At 39.9% G+C, this 21,776-nt stretch overlaps 9 non-coding genes across 9 annotated transcripts; all 9 read right to left on the bottom strand.

Moving 5' to 3' along the window:
* Positions 1-146: 146 nt before the first annotated feature.
* On the bottom strand, positions 147-218 carry trnaq-cug (transfer RNA glutamine (anticodon CUG)). The gene has a single exon. It is a non-coding gene; the product is annotated as a tRNA-Gln (tRNA).
* A 469-nt stretch (positions 219-687) lies between these two features.
* Positions 688-759, bottom strand: trnaq-cug (transfer RNA glutamine (anticodon CUG)). The gene has a single exon. It is a non-coding gene; the product is annotated as a tRNA-Gln (tRNA).
* Positions 760-4,979: 4,220 nt separating this feature from the next.
* trnaq-cug (transfer RNA glutamine (anticodon CUG)) lies at positions 4,980-5,051 on the bottom strand. Its single transcript has one exon. It is a non-coding gene; the product is annotated as a tRNA-Gln (tRNA).
* A 7,952-nt stretch (positions 5,052-13,003) lies between these two features.
* On the bottom strand, positions 13,004-13,075 carry trnaq-cug (transfer RNA glutamine (anticodon CUG)). Its single transcript has one exon. It is a non-coding gene; the product is annotated as a tRNA-Gln (tRNA).
* A 1,013-nt stretch (positions 13,076-14,088) lies between these two features.
* Positions 14,089-14,160, bottom strand: trnaq-cug (transfer RNA glutamine (anticodon CUG)). The gene has a single exon. It is a non-coding gene; the product is annotated as a tRNA-Gln (tRNA).
* A 4,229-nt stretch (positions 14,161-18,389) lies between these two features.
* Positions 18,390-18,461, bottom strand: trnaq-cug (transfer RNA glutamine (anticodon CUG)). The gene has a single exon. It is a non-coding gene; the product is annotated as a tRNA-Gln (tRNA).
* Positions 18,462-19,474: 1,013 nt separating this feature from the next.
* Positions 19,475-19,546, bottom strand: trnaq-cug (transfer RNA glutamine (anticodon CUG)). Its single transcript has one exon. It is a non-coding gene; the product is annotated as a tRNA-Gln (tRNA).
* A 1,012-nt stretch (positions 19,547-20,558) lies between these two features.
* On the bottom strand, positions 20,559-20,630 carry trnaq-cug (transfer RNA glutamine (anticodon CUG)). Its single transcript has one exon. It is a non-coding gene; the product is annotated as a tRNA-Gln (tRNA).
* A 995-nt stretch (positions 20,631-21,625) lies between these two features.
* On the bottom strand, positions 21,626-21,697 carry trnaq-cug (transfer RNA glutamine (anticodon CUG)). The gene has a single exon. It is a non-coding gene; the product is annotated as a tRNA-Gln (tRNA).
* Between the last annotated feature and the right edge of the window lie 79 nt (positions 21,698-21,776).

The raw sequence follows: 21,776 nt of genomic DNA, 5'->3' as shown, positions 1-21,776 counted from the left end.
AATATTTCCTTATTGCAACAACCCCAGCTGTTACCACGGTGTTGCTTCTTAGAGATGTTTCTCTGTATACCAGCTGCACAACATGGACACATCGGATAAGCGCAACTGCCTTCAGTGTTTATGGCAACATTATATTCAAAACTTGCAGGTCCCATCGAGATTTGAACTCGGATCGCTGGATTCAGAGTCCAGAGTGCTAACCATTACACCATGGAACCAAGTGTTAACCGGCTGGATGGGACTCGATTATCCATTTCCAAGTCTAGTTGTAGCTCAGACAGATGTGAGAGGTTCAAGAAGTTCAAGAAAAGCACAGCCCTCTTGTTCTGTCCATTTGTCCCTCCTGTGTAGTTTTTGTACCCTTGACCCATTTTTACATTCCCATGCTTCACATGTGAATGAATATGAGTTTAACGGATTTTAATTGCACTCATACTGCGAATTAACATATTTTAGGACACTTTTCCATTTAGGTAGTCACATACGTTATTTTTGATCAGAAATCATATGGATGTGCCAAAACACACATTACAAATTTGCTGAATATTTCCTTATTGCAACAACCCCAACTGCTGCTATGCTGTTGCTTTTCAGAGATGTTTCTCTGTATACCGGGTGGACAACATGAACACCTCCGATGACCAGAAATTACCTTGTGTTTATGGCAACATTATATTCAAAACTTTCAGGTCCCACCGAGATTTGAACTCGGATCGCTGGATTCAGAGTCCAAAGTGCTAACCATTACACCATGGAACCATGTGTTGGCTCATTGGGTGGGACTCGATCATCGATTTCCAAGTCCAGTTGTGGCTCAGACAGATGTGAGAGGTTCATGCACAGCACAGCCCTCTTGTTCCCTCTTGTTATGTCCATCTGTTCCTGCTGTGTAGTTTTTGTACCCTTATCCTATTTTTACATGTACATGCTTCACATGTGAATGAATATGAGTTTAACGGATTTTAATTGCACTCATACTCCAAATTAACACATTTTAGGATACTTTACTATTTAGGTAGTAACATACGTTATTTTTGATCAGAAATCATAGGGATGTGCCAAGACACGTATTACAAATTAGCTGAATATTTCCTTATTGCAACAACCCCAGCTGTTACCACGGTGTTGCTTCTTAGAGATGTTTCTCTGTATACCAGCTGCACAACATGGACACATCGGATAAGCGCAATTGCCTTCAGTGTTTATGGCAACATTATATTCAAAACTTGCAGGTCCCATCGAGATTTGAACTCGGATCGCTGGATTCAGAGTCCAGAGTGCTAACCATTATACCATGGAACCACATCTTAGCTAGTTGGGTGGGACTATATCATCCATTTCCAAGTCTAGTTGTGGCTCAGACAGATGTGAGAGGTTCATGCACAGCGCAGCCCTCTTGTTCCCTCTTGTTATGTCCATCTGTTCCTGCTGTGTAGTTTTTGTACCCTTATCCCATTTTTATATTTCCATGCTTCACATATGAATGAATATGAGTTTAACGGATTTTAATTGCACTCATACTCCGAATTATCATATTTTAAGATACTCTTCTCTTCAGGCAGTAACATACGTTATTTTTGATCAGAAATAATAGGGTTGTGCCAACACACGTATTACAAATTTGCTGAATATTTCCTTATTGTAACAACCCCAACTAATACCACGCTGTTGCTTCTTAGAAATGTTTCTCTGTATACCAACTGGACACCTGCGATAATTGGAAATTACCTTGTGTTTATGGCAACATTATATTCAAAATTTGCAGGTCCCACCGAGTTCTGAACTCGGAAGGCTGGATTCAGAGTCCAGAGTGCTAACCATTATACCATGGAACCATTTGTTGGCTGTTTGGGTGGGACTCGATCATCCATTTCCAAGTCTAGTTGTGGCTCAGACAGATGTGAGAGGTGCATGCACAGCACAGCCCTCTTGTTCCCTCTTGTTATGTTCATCTGTTCCTCTTGTGTAGTTTTTGTACCCTTATCCTATTTTTACATGTACATGCTTCACATGTGAATGAATATGAGTTAACGGATTTTAATTGCACTCATACTCCAAATTAACACATTTTAGGATACTTTTCTATTTAGGTAGTAACATACGTTATTTTTGATCAGAAATCATAGGGATGTGCCAAGACACGTATTACAAATTAGCTGAATATTTCCTTATTGCAACAACCCCAACTGTTCCCACGCTGTTGCTTCTTAGAGATGTTTCTCTGTATACCAGCTGCACAACATGGACACATCGGATAAGCGGAATTGCCTTCAGTGTTTATGGCAACATTATATTCAAAACTTGCAGGTCCCACCGAGATTTGAACTCGGATCGCTGGATTCAGAGTCCAGAGTGCTAACCATTACACCATGTGTTGACTAGTTGGGTGGGACTCGATCATCCATTTCCAAGTCTAGTTGTGGCTCAGACAGATGTGAGAGGTTCAAGAAAAGCACAGCCCTGTTGTTCTGTCCATTTGTCCCTCCTGTGTAGTTTTTGTACCCTTAACCCATTTTTACATTTCCATGCTTCACATGTGAATGAATATGAGTTTAATGGATTTTAATTGCACTCATACTCCGAATTATCATATTTTAAGATACTCTTCTCTTCAGGCAGTAACATATGTTATTTTTGATCAGAAATAATAGGGTTGTGCCAACACACGTATTACAAATTTGCTGAATATTTCCTTATTGTAACAACCCCAACTAATACCACGCTGTTGCTTCTTAGAAATGTTTCTCTGTATACCAACTGGACACCTGCGATAATTGGAAATTACCTTGTGTTTATGGCAACATTATATTCAAAATTTGCAGGTCCCACCGAGTTTTGAACTCGGATCGCTGGATTCAGAGTCCAGAGTGCTAATCATTATACCATGGAACCACATGTTAGCTAGTTGGGTGGGACTCGATCATCCATTTCCAAGTCTAGTTGTGGCTCAGACAGATGTGAGAGGTGCATGCACAGCACAGCCCTCTTGTTCCCTCTTGTTATGTTCATCTGTTCCTCTTGTGTAGTTTTTGTACCCTTATCCTATTTTTACATGTACATGCTTCACATGTGAATGAATATGAGTTTAACGGATTTTAATTGCACTCATACTCCAAATTAACACATTTTAGGATACTTTTCTATTTAGGTAGTAACATACGTTATTTTTGATCAGAAATCATAGGGATGTGCCAAGACACGTATTACAAATTAGCTAAATATTTCCTTATTGCAACAACCCCAGCTGTTACCACGGTGTTGCTTCTTAGAGTTGTTTCTCTGTATACCAGCTGCACAACATGGACACATCGGATAAGCGCAATTGCCTTCAGTGTTTATGGCAACATTATATTCAAAACTTGCAGGTCCCATCGAGATTTGAACTCGGATCGCTGGATTGAGAGTCCAGAGTGCTAACCATTATACCATGGAACCACATCTTAGCTAGTTGGGTGGGACTCGATCATCCATTTCCAAGTCTAGTTGTGGCTCAGACAGATGTGAGAGGTTCATGCACAGCGCAGCCCTCTTGTTCCCTCTTGTTATGTCCATCTGTTCCTGCTGTGTAGTTTTTGTACCCTTATCCCATTTTCATATTTCCATGCTTCACATGTGAATGAATATGAGTTTAACGGATTTTAATTGCCCTCATTCTCCGAATTATCATATTTTAAGATACTCTTCTCTTCAGGCAGTAACATACGTTATTTTTGATCAGAAATAATAGGGTTGTGCCAACACACGTATTACAAATTTGCTGAATATTTCCTTATTGTAACAACCCCAACTAATACCACGCTGTTGCTTCTTAGAAATGTTTCTCTGTATACCAACTGGACACCTGCGATAATTGGAAATTACCTTGTGTTTATGGCAACATTATATTCAAAATTTGCAGGTCCCACCAAGTTTTGAACTCGGATCGCTGGATTCAGAGTCCAGAGTGCTAACCATTATACCATGGAACCACATGTTAGCTAGTTGGGTGGGACTCGATCATCCATTTTCAAGTCTAGTTGTGGCTCAGACAGATGTGAGAGGTGCATGGACAGCACAGCCCTCTTGTTCCCTCTTGTTATGTTCATCTGTTCCTCTTGTGTAGTTTTTGTACCCTTATCCTATTTTTACATGTACATGCTTCACATGTGAATGAATATGGGTTTAACGGATTTTAATTGCACTCATACTCCGAATTATCATATTTTAAGATACTCTTCTCTTCAGGCAGTAACATACGTTATTTTTGATCAGAAATAATAGGGATGTGCCAAGACACGTATTACAAATTAGCTGAATATTTCCTTATTGCAACAACCCCAGCTGTTACCACGGTGTTGCTTCTTAGAAATGTTTCTCTGTATACCAGCTGGACAACATGGACACATCGGATAAGCGGAATTGCCTTCAGTGTTTACGTCAACATTGTATTCAAAAGTTGCAGGTCCCACAGTGATTTGAACTCAGATCTCTAGATTCAGAGTCCAGAGTGCTAACCATTACACCATGGAACCAAGTGTTAACCGGCTGGATGGGACTCGATTATCCATTTCCAAGTCTAGTTGTAGCTCAGACAGATGTGAGAGGTTCAAGAAGTTCAAGAAAAGCACAGCCCTCTTGTTCTGTCCATTTGTCCCTCCTGTGTAGTTTTTGTACCCTTGACCCATTTTTACATTCCCATGCTTCACATGTGAATGAATATGAGTTTAACGGATTTTAATTGCACTCATACTGCGAATTAACATATTTTAGGACACTTTTCCATTTAGGTAGTCACATACGTTATTTTGATCAGAAATCATATGGATGTGCCAAAACACACATTACAAATTTGCTGAATATTTCCTTATTGCAACAACCCCAACTGCTGCTATGCTGTGGCTTTTCAGAGATGTTTCTCTGTATACCGGGTGGACAACATGAACACCTCCGATGACCAGAAATTACCTTGTGTTTATGGCAACATTATATTCAAAACTTGCAGGTCCCACCGAGATTTGAACTCGGATCGCTGGATTCAGAGTCCAAAGTGCTAACCATTACACCATGGAACCATGTGTTGGCTCATTGGGTGGGACTCGATCATCCATTTCCAAGTCTAGTTGTGGCTCAGACAGATGTGAGAGGTTCATGCACAGCACAGCCCTCTTGTTCCCTCTTGTTATGTCCATCTGTTCCTGCTGTGTAGTTTTTGTACCCTTATCCTATTTTTACATGTACATGCTTCACATGTGAATGAATATGAGTTTAACGGATTTTAATTGCACTCATACTCCAAATTAACACATTTTAGGATACTTTACTATTTAGGTCGTAACATACGTTATTTTTGATCAGAAATCATAGGGATGTGCCAAGACAGGTATTACAAATTAGCTGAATATTTCCTTATTGCAACAACCCCAGCTGTTACCACGGTGTTGCTTCTTAGAGATGTTTCTCTGTATACCAGCTGCACAACATGGACACATCGGATAAGCGCAATTGCCTTCAGTGTTTATGGCAACATTATATTCAAAACTTGCAGGTCCCATCGAGATTTGAACTCGGATCGCTGGATTCAGAGTCCAAAGTGCTAACCATTATACCATGGAACCACATCTTAGCTACTTGGGTGGGACTATATCATCCATTTCCAAGTCTAGTTGTGGCTCAGACAGATGTGAGAGGTTCATGCACAGCGCAGCCCTCTTGTTCCCTCTTGTTATGGCCATCTGTTCCTGCTGTGTAGTTTTTGTACCCTTATCCCATTTTTATATTTCCATGCTTCACATATGAATGAATATGAGTTTAACGGATTTTAATTGCACTCATACTCCGAATTATCATATTTTAAGATACTCTTCTCTTCAGGCAGTAACATACGTTATTTTTGATCAGAAATAATAGGGTTGTGCCAACACACGTATTACAAATTTGCTGAATATTTCCTTATTGTAACAACCCCAACTAATACCACGCTGTTGCTTCTTAGAAATGTTTCTCTGTATACCAACTGGACACCTGCGATAATTGGAAATTACCTTGTGTTTATGGCAACATTATATTCAAAATTTGCAGGTCCCACCGAGTTCTGAACTCGGAACGCTGGATTCAGAGTCCAGAGTGCTAACCATTATACCATGGAACCATTTGTTGGCTGTTTCGGTGGGACTCGATCATCCATTTCCAAGTCTAGTTGTGGCTCAGACAGATGTGAGAGGTGCATGCACAGCACAGCCCTCTTGTTCTGTCCATTTGTCCCTCCTGTGTAGTTTTTGTACCCTTAACCCATTTTTACATTTCCATGCTTCACATGTGAATGAATATGAGTTTAACGGATTTTAATTGCACTCATACTCCGAATTATCATATTTTAAGATACTCTTCTCTTCAGGCAGTAACATACGTTATTTTTGATCAGAAATAATGGGGTTGTGCCAACACACGTATTACAAATTTGCTGAATATTTCCTTATTTTAACAACCCCAACTAATACCACGCTGTTGCTTCTTAGAAATGTTTCTCTGTATACCAACTGGACACCTGCGATAATTGGAAATTACCTTGTGTTTATGGCAACATTATATTCAAAATTTGCAGGTCCCACCAAGTTTTGAACTCGGATCGCTGGATTCAGAGTCCAGAGTGCTAACCATTATACCATGGAACCACATGTTAGCTAGTTGGGTGGGACTCGATCATCCATTTCCAAGTCTAGTTGTGGCTCAGACAGATGTGAGAGGTGCATGCACAGCACAGCCCTCTTGTTCCCTCTTGTTATGTTAATATGTTCCTCTTGTGTAGTTTTTGTACCCTTATCCTATTTTTACATGTACATGCTTCACATGTGAATGAATATGAGTTAACGGATTTTAATTGCACTCATACTCCAAATTAACACATTTTAGGATACTTTTCTATTTAGGTAGTAACATACGTTATTTTTGATCAGAAATCATAGGGATGTGCCAAGACACGTATTACAAATTAGCTGAATATTTCCTTATTGCAACAACCCCAACTGTTCCCACGCTGTTGCTTCTTAGAGATGTTTCTCTGTATACCAGCTGCACAACATGGACACATCGGATAAGCGGAATTGCCTTCAGTGTTTATGGGAACATTATATTCAAAACTTGCAGGTCCCACCGAGATTTGAACTCGGATCGGTGGATTCAAAGTCCAGAGTGCTAACCATTACACCATGTGTTGACTAGTTGGGTGGGACTCGATCATCCATTTCCAAGTCTAGTTGTGGCTCAGACAGATGTGAGAGGTTCAAGAAAAGCACAGCCCTGTTGTTCTGTCCATGTGTCCCTCCTGTGTAGTTTTTGTACCCTTAACCCATTTTTACATTTCCATGCTTCACATGTGAATGAATATGAGTTTAACGGATTTTAATTGCACTCATACTCCGAATTATCATATTTTAAGATACTCTTCTCTTCAGGCAGTAACATACGTTATTTTTGATCAGAAATAATAGGGTTGTGCCAACACACGTATTACAAATTTGCTGAATATTTCCTTATTGTAACAACCCCAACTAATACCACGCTGTTGCTTCTTAGAAATGTTTCTCTGTATACCAACTGGACACCTGCGATAATTGGAAATTACCTTGTGTTTATGGCAACATTATATTCAAAATTTGCAGGTCCCACCGAGTTTTGAACTCGGATCGCTGGATTCAGAGTCCAGAGTGCTAATCATAATACCATGGAACCACATGTTAGCTAGTTGGGTGGGACTCGATCATCCATTTCCAAGTCTAGTTGTGGCTCAGACAGATGTGAGAGGTGCATGCACAGCACAGCCCTCTTGTTCCCTCTTGTTATGTTCATCTGTTCCTCTAGTGTAGTTTTTGTACCCTTATCCTATTTTTACATGTACATGCTTCACATGTGAATGAATATGAGTTTAACGGATTTTAATTGCACTCATACTCCAAATTAACACATTTTAGGATACTTTTCTATTTAGGTAGTAACATACGTTATTTTTGATCAGAAATCATAGGGATGTGCCAAGACACGTATTACAAATTAGCTGAATATTTCCTTATTGCAACAACCCCAGCTGTTACCACGGTGTTGCTTCTTAGAGATGTTTCTCTGTATACCAGCTGCACAACATGGACACATCGGATAAGCGCAATTGCCTTCAGTGTTTATGGCAACATTATATTCAAAACTTGCAGGTCCCATCGAGATTTGAACTCGGATCGCTGGATTCAGAGTCCAGAGTGCTAACCATTATACCATGGAACCACATCTTAGCTAGTTGGGTGGGACTCGATCATCCATTTCCAAGTCTAGTTGTGGCTCAGACAGATGTGAGAGGTTCATGCACAGCGCAGCCCTCTTGTTCCCTCTTGTTATATCCATCTGTTCCTGCTGTGTAGTTTTTGTACCCTTATCCCATTTTTATATTTCCATGCTTCACATGTGAATGAATATGAGTTTAACGGATTTTAATTGCACTCATACTCCGAATTATCATATTTTAAGATACTCTTCTCTTCAGGCAGTAACATACGTTATTTTTGATCAGAAATAATAGGGTTGTGCCAACACACGTATTACAAATTTGCTGAATATTTCCTTATTGTAACAACCCCAACTAATACCACGCTGTTGCTTCTTAGAAATGTTTCTCTGTATACCAACTGGACACCTGCGATAATTGGAAATTACCTTGTGTTTATGGCAACATTATATTCAAAATTTGCAGGTCCCACCAAGTTTTGAACTCGGATCGCTGGATTCAGAGTCCAGCGTGCTAACCATTATACCATGGAACCACATGTTAGCTAGTTGGGTGGGACTCGATCATCCATTTCCAAGTCTAGTTGTGGCTCAGACAGATGTGAGAGGTGCATGCACAGCACAGCCCTCTTGTTCCCTCTTGTTATGTTCATCTGTTCCTCTTGTGTAGTTTTTGTACCCTTATCCTATTTTTACATGTACATGCTTCACATGTGAATGAATATGAGTTTAACGGATTTTAATTGCACTCATACTCCAAATTAACACATTTTAGGATACTTTTCTATTTAGGTAGTAACATACGTTATTTTTGATCAGAAATCATAGGGATGTGCCAAGACACGTATTACAAATTAGCTGAATATTTCCTTATTGCAACAACCCCAGCTGTTACCACGGTGTTGCTTCTTAGAGATGTTTCTCTGTATACCAGCTGCACAACATGGACACATCGGATAAGCGGAATTGCCTTCAGTGTTTATGGCAACATTATATTCAAAACTTGCAGGTCCCACCGAGATTTGAACTCGGGTCGCTGGATTCAGAGTCCAGAGTGCTAACCATTTCACCATGTGTTGACTAGTTGGGTGGGACTCGATCATCCATTTCCAAGTCTAGTTGTGGCTCAGACAGATGTGAGAGGTTCAAGAAAAGCACAGCCCTGTTGTTCTGTCCATTTGTCCCTCCTGTGTAGTTTTTGTACCCTTAACCCATTTTTACATTTCCATGCTTCACATGTGAATGAATATGAGTTTAACGGATTTTAATTGCACTCATACTCCGAATTATCATATTTTAAGATACTCTTCTCTTCAGGCAGTAACATACGTTATTTTTGATCAGAAATAATAGGGTTGTGCCAACACACGTATTACAAATTTGCTGAATATTTCCTTATTGTAACAACCCCAACTAATACCACGCTGTTGCTTCTTAGAAATGTTTCTCTGTATACCAACTGGACACCTGCGATAATTGGAAATTACCTTGTGTTTATGGCAACATTATATTCAAAACTTGCAGGTCGCACCGAGATTTGAACTCGGATCGCTGGATTCAGAGTCCAGAGTGCTAATCATAATACCATGGAACCACATGTTAGCTAGTTGGGTGGGACTCGATCATCCATTTCCAAGTCTAGTTGTGGCTCAGACAGATGTGAGAGGTGCATGCACAGCACAGCCCTCTTGTTCCCTCTTGTTATGTTCATCTGTTCCTCTTGTGTAGTTTTTGTACCCTTATCCTATTTTTACATGTACATGCTTCACATGTGAATGAATATGAGTTTAACGGATTTTAATTGCACTCATACTCCAAATTAACACATTTTAGGATACTTTTCTATTTAGGTAGTAACATACGTTATTTTTGATCAGAAATCATAGGGATGTGCCAAGACACGTATTACAAATTAGCTGAATATTTCCTTATTGCAACAACCCCAGCTGTTACCACGGTGTTGCTTCTTAGAGATGTTTCTCTGTATACCAGCTGCACAACATGGACACATCGGATAAGCGCAATTGCCTTCAGTGTTTATGGCAACATTATATTCAAAACTTGCAGGTCCCATCGAGATTTGAACTCGGATCGCTGGATTCAGAGTCCAGAGTGCTAACCATTATACCATGGAACCACATCTTAGCTAGTTGGGTGGGACTCGATCATCCATTTCCAAGTCTAGTTGTGGCTCAGACAGATGTGAGAGGTTCATGCACAGCGCAGCCCTCTTGTTCCCTCTTGTTATATCCATCTGTTCCTGCTGTGTAGTTTTTGTACCCTTATCCCATTTTTATATTTCCATGCTTCACATGTGAATGAATATGAGTTTAACGGATTTTAATTGCACTCATACTCCGAATTATCATATTTTAAGATACTCTTCTCTTCAGGCAGTAACATACGTTATTTTTGATCAGAAATAATAGGGTTGTGCCAACACACGTATTACAAATTTGCTGAATATTTCCTTATTGTAACAACCCCAACTAATACCACGCTGTTGCTTCTTAGAAATGTTTCTCTGTATACCAACTGGACACCTGCGATAATTGGAAATTACCTTGTGTTTATGGCAACATTATATTCAAAATTTGCAGGTCCCACCGAGTTTTGAACTCGGATCACTGGATTCAGAGTCCAAAGTGCTAATCATTATACCATGGAACCACATGTTAGCTAGTTGGGTGGGACTCGATCATCCATTTCCAAGTCTAGTTGTGGCTCAGACAGATGTGAGAGGTGCATGCACAGCACAGCCCTCTTGTTCCCTCTTGTTATGTTCATCTGTTCCTCTTGTGTAGTTTTTGTACCCTTATCCTATTTTTACATGTACATGCTTCACATGTGAATGAATATGAGTTTAACGGATTTTAATTGCACTCATACTCCAAATTAACACATTTTAGGATACTTTTCTATTTAGGTAGTAACATACGTTATTTTTGATCAGAAATCATAGGGATGTGCCAAGACACGTATTACAAATTAGCTGAATATTTCCTTATTGCAACAACCCCAGCTGTTACCACGGTGTTGCTTCTTAGAGATGTTTCTCTGTATACCAGCTGCACAACATGGACACATCGGATAAGCGCAATTGCCTTCAGTGTTTATGGCAACATTATATTCAAAACTTGCAGGTCCCATCGAGATTTGAACTCGGATCGCTGGATTGAGAGTCCAGAGTGCTAACCATTATACCATGGAACCACATGTTAGCTAGTTGGGTGGGACTCGATCATCCATTTCCAAGTCTAGTTGTGGCTCAGACAGATGTGAGAGGTTCATGCACAGCGCAGCCCTCTTGTTCCTTCTTGTTATGTCCATCTGTTCCTGCTGTGTAGTTTTTGTACCCTTATCCCATTTTCATATTTCCATGCTTCACATGTGAATGAATATGAGTTTAACGGATTTTAATTGCCCTCATTCTCCGAATTATCATATTTTAAGATACTCTTCTCTTCAGGCAGTAACATACGTTATTTTTGATCAGAAATAATAGGGTTGTGCCAACACACGTATTACAAATTTTCTGAATATTTCCTTATTGTAACAACCCCAACTAATACCACGCTGTTGCTTCTTAGAAATGTTTCTCTGTATACCAACTGGACACCTGCGATAATTGGAAATTACCTTGTGTTTATGGCAACATTATATTCAAAATTTGCAGGTCCCACCAAGTTTTGAACGCGGATCGCTGGATTCAGAGTCCAGAGTGCTAACCATCATACCATGGAACCACATGTTAGCTAGTTGGGTGGGACTCGATCATCCATTTCCAAGTCTAGTTGTGGCTCATACAGATGTGAGAGGTGCATGGACAGCACAGCCCTCTTGTTCCCTCTTGTTATGTTCATCTGTTCCTCTTGTTTATTTTTTGTACCCTTATCCTATTTTACATGTACATGCTTCACATGTGAATGAATATGGGTTTAACGGATTTTAATTGCACTTATACTCCGAATTATCATATTTTAAGATACTCTTCTCTTCAGGCAGTAACATACGTTATTTTTGATCAGAAATAATAGGGATGTGCCAAGACACGTATTACAAATTAGCTGAATATTTCCTTATTGCAACAACCCCAGCTGTTACCACGGTGTTGCTTCTTAGAAATGTTTCTCTGTATACCAGCTGGACAACATGGACACATCGGATAAGCGGAATTGCCTTCCGTGTTTACGTCAACATTGTATTCAAAAGTTGCAGGTCCCACAGTGATTTGAACTCAGATCTCTAGATTCAGAGTCCAGAGTGCTAACCATTACACCATGGAACCAAGTGTTAACCGGCTGGATGGGACTCGATTATCCATTTCCAAGTCTAGTTGTAGCTCAGACAGATGTGAGAGGTTCAAGAAGTTCAAGAAAAGCACAGCCCTCTTGTTCTGTCCATTTGTCCCTCCTGTGTAGTTTTTGTACCCTTGACCCATTTTTACATTCCCATGCTTCACATGTGAATGAATATGAGTTTAACGGATTTTAATTGCACTCATACTGCGAATTAACATATTTTAGGACACTTTTCCATTTAGGTAGTCACATACGTTATTTTGATCAGAAATCATATGGATGTGCCAAAACACACATTACAAATTTGCTGAATATTTCCTTATTGCAACAACCCCAACTGCTGCTATGCTGTTGCTTTTCAGAGATGTTTCTCTGTATACCGGGTGGACAACATGAACACCTCCGATGACCAGAAATTACCTTGTGTTTATGGCAACATTATATTCAAAACTTGCAGGTCCCACCGAGATTTGAACTCGGATCCCTGGATTCAGAGTCCAAAGTGCTAACCATTACACCATGGAACCATGTGTTGGCTCATTGGGTGGGACTCGATCATCCATTTCCAAGTCTAGTTGTGGCTCAGACAGATGTGAGAGGTTCATGCACAGCGCAGCCCTCTTGTTCCCTCTTGTTATGTCCCGCCGTTCCTGCTGTGTAGTTTTTGAAACCTTATCCCATTTTTATATTTCCATGCTTCACATGTGAATGAATATGAGTTTAACGGATTTTAATTGCACTCATACTCCGAATTATCGTATTTTAAGATACTCTTCTCTTCAGGCAGTAACATACGTTATTTTTGATTAGAAATAATAGGGTTGTGCCAACACACGTATTACAAATTTGCTGAATATTTCCTTATTGCAACAACCCCAACTGCTGCTATGCTGTTGCTTTTCAGAGATGTTTCTCTGTATACCAGGTGGACAACATGAACACCTCCGATGACCAGAAATTACCTTGTGTTTATGGCAACATTATATTCAAAATGTGCAGGTCCCACCGAGTTTTGAACTCGGATCGCTGGATTCAGAGTCTAGAGTGCTAACCATTATACCACGGAACCATGTGTTGGCTAGTTGGGTGGGACTCGATCATCGATTTCCAAGTCTAGTTGTGGCTCAGACAGATGTGAGAGGTGCATGCACAGCACAGCCCTCTTGTTCCCTCTTGTTATGTTCATCTGTTCCTCTTGTGTAGTTTTTGTACCCTTATCCTATTTTTACATGTACATGCTTCACATGTGAATGAATATGAGTTTAACGGATTTTAATGGCACTCATACTCCGAATTAACATATTTTAGGATACTTTTCTATTTAGGTAGTAACATACGTTATTTTTGATCAGAAATCATAGGGATGTGCCAAGACACGTATTACAAATTAGCTGAATATTTCCTTATTGCAACAACCCCAACTGTTCCCACGCTGTTGCTTCTTAGAGATGTTTCTCTGTATACCAGCTGGACAACATGGACACATCGGATAAGCTGAATTGCCTTCAGTGTTTACGGCAACATTGTATTCAAAACTTGCAGGTCCCATCGAGATTTGAACTCGGATCACTGGATTCAGAGTCCAGAGTGCTAACCATTATACCATGGAACCACATGTTAGCTAGTTGGGTGGGACTCGATCATCCATTTCCAAGTCTAGTTGTGGCTCAGACAGATGTGAGAGGTTCATGCACAGCGCAGCCCTCTTGTTCCCTCTTGTTATGTCCATCTGTTCCTGCTGTGTAGTTTTTGTACCCTTATCCCATTTTTATATTTCCATGCTTCACATGTGAATGAATATGAGTTTAACGGATTTTAATTGCACTCATACTCCGAATTATCATATTTTAAGATACTCTTCTCTTCAGGCAGTAACATACGTTATTTTTGATCAGAAATAATAGGGTTGTGCCAACACACGTATTACAAATTTGCTGAATATTTCCTTATTGTAACAACCCCAACTAATACCACGCTGTTGCTTCTTAGAAATGTTTCTCTGTATACCAGCTGGACAACATGGACACATCGGATAAGCGGAATTGCCTTCAGTGTTTACGGCAACATTGTATTCAAAACTTGCAGGTCCCACAGTGATTTGAACTCAGATCTCTGGATTCAGAGTCCAGAGTGCTAACCATTACACCATGGAACCAAGTGTTAACCGGCTGGATGGGACTCGATTATCCATTTCCAAGTCTAGTTGTAGCTCAGACAGATGTGAGAGGTTCAAGAAAAGCACAGCCCTGTTGTTCTGTCCATTTGTCCCTCCTGTGTAGTTTTTGTACCCTTAACCCATTTTTACATTTCCATGCTTCACATGTGAATGAATATGAGTTTAACGGATTTTAATTGCACTCATACTCCGAATTATCATATTTTAAGATACTCTTCTCTTCAGGCAGTAACATACGTTATTTTTGATCAGAAATAATAGGGTTGTGCCAACACACGTATTACAAATTTGCTGAATATTTCCTTATTGTAACAACCCCAACTAATACCACGCTGTTGCTTCTTAGAAATGTTTCTCTGTATACCAACTGGACACCTGCGATAATTGGAAATTACCTTGTGTTTATGGCAACATTATATTCAAAACTTGCAGGTCGCACCGAGATTTGAACTCGGATCGCTGGATTCAGAGTCCAGAGTGCTAATCATAATACCATGGAACCACATGTTAGCTAGTTGGGTGGGACTCGATCATCCATTTCCAAGTCTAGTTGTGGCTCAGACAGATGTGAGAGGTGCATGCACAGCACAGCCCTCTTGTTCCCTCTTGTTATGTTCATCTGTTCCTCTTGTGTAGTTTTTGTACCCTTATCCTATTTTTACATGTACATGCTTCACATGTGAATGAATATGAGTTTAACGGATTTTAATTGCACTCATACTCCAAATTAACACATTTTAGGATACTTTTCTATTTAGGTAGTAACATACGTTATTTTTGATCAGAAATCATAGGGATGTGCCAAGACACGTATTACAAATTAGCTGAATATTTCCTTATTGCAACAACCCCAGCTGTTACCACGGTGTTGCTTCTTAGAGATGTTTCTCTGTATACCAGCTGCACAACATGGACACATCGGATAAGCGCAATTGCCTTCAGTGTTTATGGCAACATTATATTCAAAACTTGCAGGTCCCATCGAGATTTGAACTCGGATCGCTGGATTCAGAGTCCAGAGTGCTAACCATTATACCATGGAACCACATCTTAGCTAGTTGGGTGGGACTCGATCATCCATTTCCAAGTCTAGTTGTGGCTCAGACAGATGTGAGAGGTTCATGCACAGCGCAGCCCTCTTGTTCCCTCTTGTTATATCCATCTGTTCCTGCTGTGTAGTTTTTGTACCCTTATCCCATTTTTATATTTCCATGCTTCACATGTGAATGAATATGAGTTTAACGGATTTTAATTGCACTCATACTCCGAATTATCATATTTTAAGATACTCTTCTCTTCAGGCAGTAACATACGTTATTTTTGATCAGAAATAATAGGGTTGTGCCAACACACGTATTACAAATTTGCTGAATATTTCCTTATTGTAACAACCCCAACTAATACCACGCTGTTGCTTCTTAGAAATGTTTCTCTGTATACCAACTGGACACCTGCGATAATTGGAAATTACCTTGTGTTTATGGCAACATTATATTCAAAAATTGCAGGTCCCACCGAGTTTTGAACTCGGATCACTGGATTCAGAGTCCAGAGTGCTAATCATTATACCATGGAACCACATGTTAGCTAGTTGGGTGGGACTCGATCATCCATTTCCAAGTCTAGTTGTGGCTCAGACAGATGTGAGAGGTGCATGCACAGCACAGCCCTCTTGTTCCCTCTTGTTATGTTCATCTGTTCCTCTTGTGTAGTTTTTGTACCCTTATCCTATTTTTACATGTACATGCTTCACATGTGAATGAATATGAGTTTAACGGATTTTAATTGCACTCATACTCCAAATTAACACATTTTAGGATACTTTTCTATTTAGGTAGTAACATACGTTATTTTTGATCAGAAATCATAGGGATGTGCCAAGACACGTATTACAAATTAGCTGAATATTTCCTTATTGCAACAACCCCAGCTGTTACCACGGTGTTGCTTCTTAGAGATGTTTCTCTGTATACCAGCTGCACAACATGGACACATCGGATAAGCGCAATTGCCTTCAGTGTTTATGGCAACATTATATTCAAAACTTGCAGGTCCCATCGAGATTTGAACTCGGATCGCTGGATTGAGAGTCCAGAGTGCTAACCATTATACCATGGAACCACATGTTAGCTAGTTGGGTGGGACTCGATCATCCATTTCCAAGTCTAGTTGTGGCTCAGACAGATGTGAGAGGTTCATGCACAGCGCAGCCCTCTTGTTCCTTCTTGTTATGTCCATCTGTTCCTGCTGTGTAGTTTTTGTACCCTTATCCCATTTTCATATTTCCATGCTTCACATGTGAATGAATATGAGTTTAACGGATTTTAATTGCCCTCATTCTCCGAATTATCATATTTTAAGATACTCTTCTCTTCAGGCAGTAACATACGTTATTTTTGATCAGAAATAATAGGGTTGTGCCAACACACGTATTACAAATTTGCTGAATATTTCCTTATTGTAACAACCCCAACTAATACCACGCTGTTGCTTCTTAGAAATGTTTCTCTGTATACCAACTGGACACCTGCGATAATTGGAAATTACCTTGTGTTTATGGCAACATTATATTCAAAATTTGCAGGTCCCACCAAGTTTTGAACGCGGATCGCTGGATTCAGAGTCCAGAGTGCTAACCATCATACCATGGAACCACATGTTAGCTAGTTGGGTGGGACTCGATCATCCATTTCCAAGTCTAGTTGTGGCTCATACAGATGTGAGAGGTGCATGGACAGCACAGCCCTCTTGTTCCCTCTTGTTATGTTCATCTGTTCCTCTTGTGTAGTTTTTGTACCCTTATCCTATTTTTACATGTACATGCTTCACATGTGAATGAATATGGGTTTAACGGATTTTAATTGCACTCATACTCCGAATTATCATATTTTAAGATACTCTTCTCTTCAGGCAGTAACATACGTTATTTTTGATCAGAAATAATAGGGATGTGCCAAGACACGTATTACAAATTAGCTGAATATTTCCTTATTGCAACAACCCCAGCTGTTACCACGGTGTTGCTTCTTAGAAATGTTTCTCTGTATACCAGCTGGACAACATGGACACATCGGATAAGCGGAATTGCCTTCAGTGTTTACGTCAACATTGTATTCAAAAGTTGCAGGTCCCACAGTGATTTGAACTCAGATCTCTAGATTCAGAGTCCAGAGTGCTAACCATTACACCATGGAACCAAGTGTTAACCGGCTGGATGGGACTCGATTATCCATTTCCAAGTCTAGTTGTAGCTCAGACAGATGTGAGAGGTTCAAGAAGTTCAAGAAAAGCACAGCCCTCTTGTTCTGTCCATTTGTCCCTCCTGTGTAGTTTTTGTACCCTTGACCCATTTTTACATTCCCATGCTTCACATGTGAATGAATATGAGTTTAACGGATTTTAATTGCACTCATACTGCGAATTAACATATTTTAGGACACTTTTCCATTTAGGTAGTCACATACGTTATTTTGATCAGAAATCATATGGATGTGCCAAAACACACATTACAAATTTGCTGAATATTTCCTTATTGCAACAACCCCAACTGCTGCTATGCTGTTGCTTTTCAGAGATGTTTCTCTGTATACCGGGTGGACAACATGAACACCTCCGATGACCAGAAATTACCTTGTGTTTATGGCAACATTATATTCAAAACTTGCAGGTCCCACCGAGATTTGAACTCGGATCGCTGGATTCAGAGTCCAAAGTGCTAACCATTACACCATGGAACCATGTGTTGGCTCATTGGGTGGGACTCGATCATCCATTTCCAAGTCTAGTTGTGGCTCAGACAGATGTGAGAGGTTCATGCACAGCGCAGCCCTCTTGTTCCCTCTTGTTATGTCCCGCCGTTCCTGCTGTGTAGTTTTTGAAACCTTATCCCATTTTTATATTTCCATGCTTCACATGTGAATGAATATGAGTTTAACGGATTTTAATTGCACTCATACTCCGAATTATCGTATTTTAAGATACTCTTCTCTTCAGGCAGTAACATACGTTATTTTTGATTAGAAATAATAGGGTTGTGCCAACACACGTATTACAAATTTGCTGAATATTTCCTTATTGCAACAACCCCAACTGCTGCTATGCTGTTGCTTTTCAGAGATGTTTCTCTGTATACCAGGTGGACAACATGAACACCTCCGATGACCAGAAATTACCTTGTGTTTATGGCAACATTATATTCAAAATGTGCAGGTCCCACCGAGTTTTGAACTCGGATCGCTGGATTCAGAGTCTAGAGTGCTAACCATTATACCACGGAACCATGTGTTGGCTAGTTGGGTGGGACTCGATCATCGATTTCCAAGTCTAGTTGTGGCTCAGACAGATGTGAGAGGTGCATGCACAGCACAGCCCTCTTGTTCCCTCTTGTTATGTTCATCTGTTCCTCTTGTGTAGTTTTTGTACCCTTATCCTATTTTTACATGTACATGCTTCACATGTGAATGAATATGAGTTTAACGGATTTTAATGGCACTCATACTCCGAATTAACATATTTTAGGATACTTTTCTATTTAGGTAGTAACATACGTTATTTTTGATCAGAAATCATAGGGATGTGCCAAGACACGTATTACAAATTAGCTGAATATTTCCTTATTGCAACAACCCCAACTGTTCCCACGCTGTTGCTTCTTAGAGATGTTTCTCTGTATACCAGCTGGACAACATGGACACATCGGATAAGCTGAATTGCCTTCAGTGTTTACGGCAACATTGTATTCAAAACTTGCAGGTCCCATCGAGATTTGAACTCGGATCACTGGATTCAGAGTCCAGAGTGCTAACCATTATACCATGGAACCACATGTTAGCTAGTTGGGTGGGACTCGATCATCCATTTCCAAGTCTAGTTGTGGCTCAGACAGATGTGAGAGGTTCATGCACAGCGCAGCCCTCTTGTTCCCTCTTGTTATGTCCATCTGTTCCTGCTGTGTAGTTTTTGTACCCTTATCCCATTTTTATATTTCCATGCTTCACATGTGAATGAATATGAGTTTAACGGATTTTAATTGCACTCATACTCCGAATTATCATATTTTAAGATACTCTTCTCTTCAGGCAGTAACATACGTTATTTTTGATCAGAAATAATAGGGTTGTGCCAACACACGTATTACAAATTTGCTGAATATTTCCTTATTGTAACAACCCCAACTAATACCACGCTGTTGCTTCTTAGAAATGTTTCTCTGTATACCAGCTGGACAACATGGACACATCGGATAAGCGGAATTGCCTTCAGTGTTTACGGCAACATTGTATTCAAAACTTGCAGGTCCCACAGTGATTTGAACTCAGATCTCTGGATTCAGAGTCCAGAGTGCTAACCATTACACCATGGAACCAAGTGTTAACCGGCTGGATGGGACTCGATTATCCATTTCCAAGTCTAGTTGTAGCTCAGACAGATGTGAGAGGTTCAAGAAGTTCAAGAAAAGCACAGCCCTCTTGTTCCGTCCATTTGTCCCTCCTGTGTAGTTTTTGTACCCTTAACCCATTTTTACATTCCCAAGCTTCACATGTGAATGAATATGAGTTTAACGGATTTTAATTGCACTCATACTGCGAATTAACATATTTTAGGACACTTTTCCATTTAGGTAGTCACATACGTTATTTTTGATCAGAAATCATATGGATGTGCCAAAACACACATTACAAATTTGCTGAATATTTCTTTATTGCAACAACCCCAACTGCTGCTATGCTGTTGCTTTTCAGAGATGTTTCTCTGTATACCAGGTGGACAACATGAACACCTCCGATGACCAGAAATTACCTTGTGTTTATGGCAACATTATATTCAAAACTTGCAGGTCCTACCGAGATTTGAACTCGGATCGCTGGATTCAGAGTCCAAAGTGCTAACCATTACACCATGGAACCATGTGTTGGCTTGTTCTCGATCATCCATTTCCAAGTCTAGTTGTGGCTCAGACAGATGTGAGAGGTTCATTCACAGCACAGTCCTCTTGTTCCCTCTTGTTATGTCCATCTGTTCCTGCTGTGTAGTTTTTGTACCCTTATCCCATTTTTATATTTCCATGCTTCACATGTGAATGAATATGAGTTTAACGGATTTTAATTGCACTCATACTCCGAATTATCATATTTTAAGATACTCTTCTCTTCAGGCAGTAACATACGTTATTTTTGATCAGAAATAATAGGGTTGTGCCAACACACGTATTACAAATTTGCTGAATATTTCCTTATTGTAACAACCCCAACTAATACCACGCTGTTGCTTCTTAGAAATGTTTCTCTGTATACCAACTGGACACCTGCGATAATTGGAAATTACCTTGTGTTTATGGCAACATTATATTCAAAATTTTCAGGTCCCACCAAGTTTAGAACTCGGATCGCTGGATTCAGAGTGCAGAGTGCTAACCATTATACCATGGAACCACATGTTAGCTAGTTGGGTGGGACTCGATCATCCATTTCCAATTCTAGTTGTGGCTCAGACAGATGTGAGAGGTGCATGCACAGCACAGCCCTCTTGTTCCCTCTTGTTATGTTAATCTGTTCCTCTTGTGTAGTTTTTGTACCCTTATCCTATTTTTACATTTCCATGCTTCACATGTGAATGAATATGATTTTAACGGATTTTAATTGCCCTCATTCTCCGAATTATCATATTTTAAGATACTCTTCTCTTCAGGCAGTAACATACGTTATTTTTGATCAGAAATAATAGGGTTGTGCCAACACACGTATTACAAATTTGCTGAATATTTCCTTATTGCAACAACCCCAACTGCTGCTATGCTGTTGCTTTTCAGAGATGTTTCTCTGTATACCAGGTGGACAACATGAACACCTCCGATGACCAGAAATTACCTTGTGTTTATGGCAACATTATATTCAAAACTTGCAGGTCCCATCGAGATTTGAACTCGGATCACTGGATTCAGAGTCCAGAGTGCTAACCATTATACCATGGAACCACAAGGTAGTTATTTGGGTGGGACTCGATCATCCATTTCCAAGTCTAGTTGTGGCTCAGACAGATGTGAGAGGTTCATG

The sequence above is a fragment of the Lampris incognitus genome, chromosome 1, assembly GCF_029633865.1.
Source record: "Lampris incognitus isolate fLamInc1 chromosome 1, fLamInc1.hap2, whole genome shotgun sequence".
In the NCBI taxonomy this organism is placed as follows: domain Eukaryota; kingdom Metazoa; phylum Chordata; class Actinopteri; order Lampriformes; family Lampridae; genus Lampris; species Lampris incognitus.
Note: the sequence above shows the minus strand (reverse complement) of the source record. Positions and strands in the feature narration are given on the sequence as shown.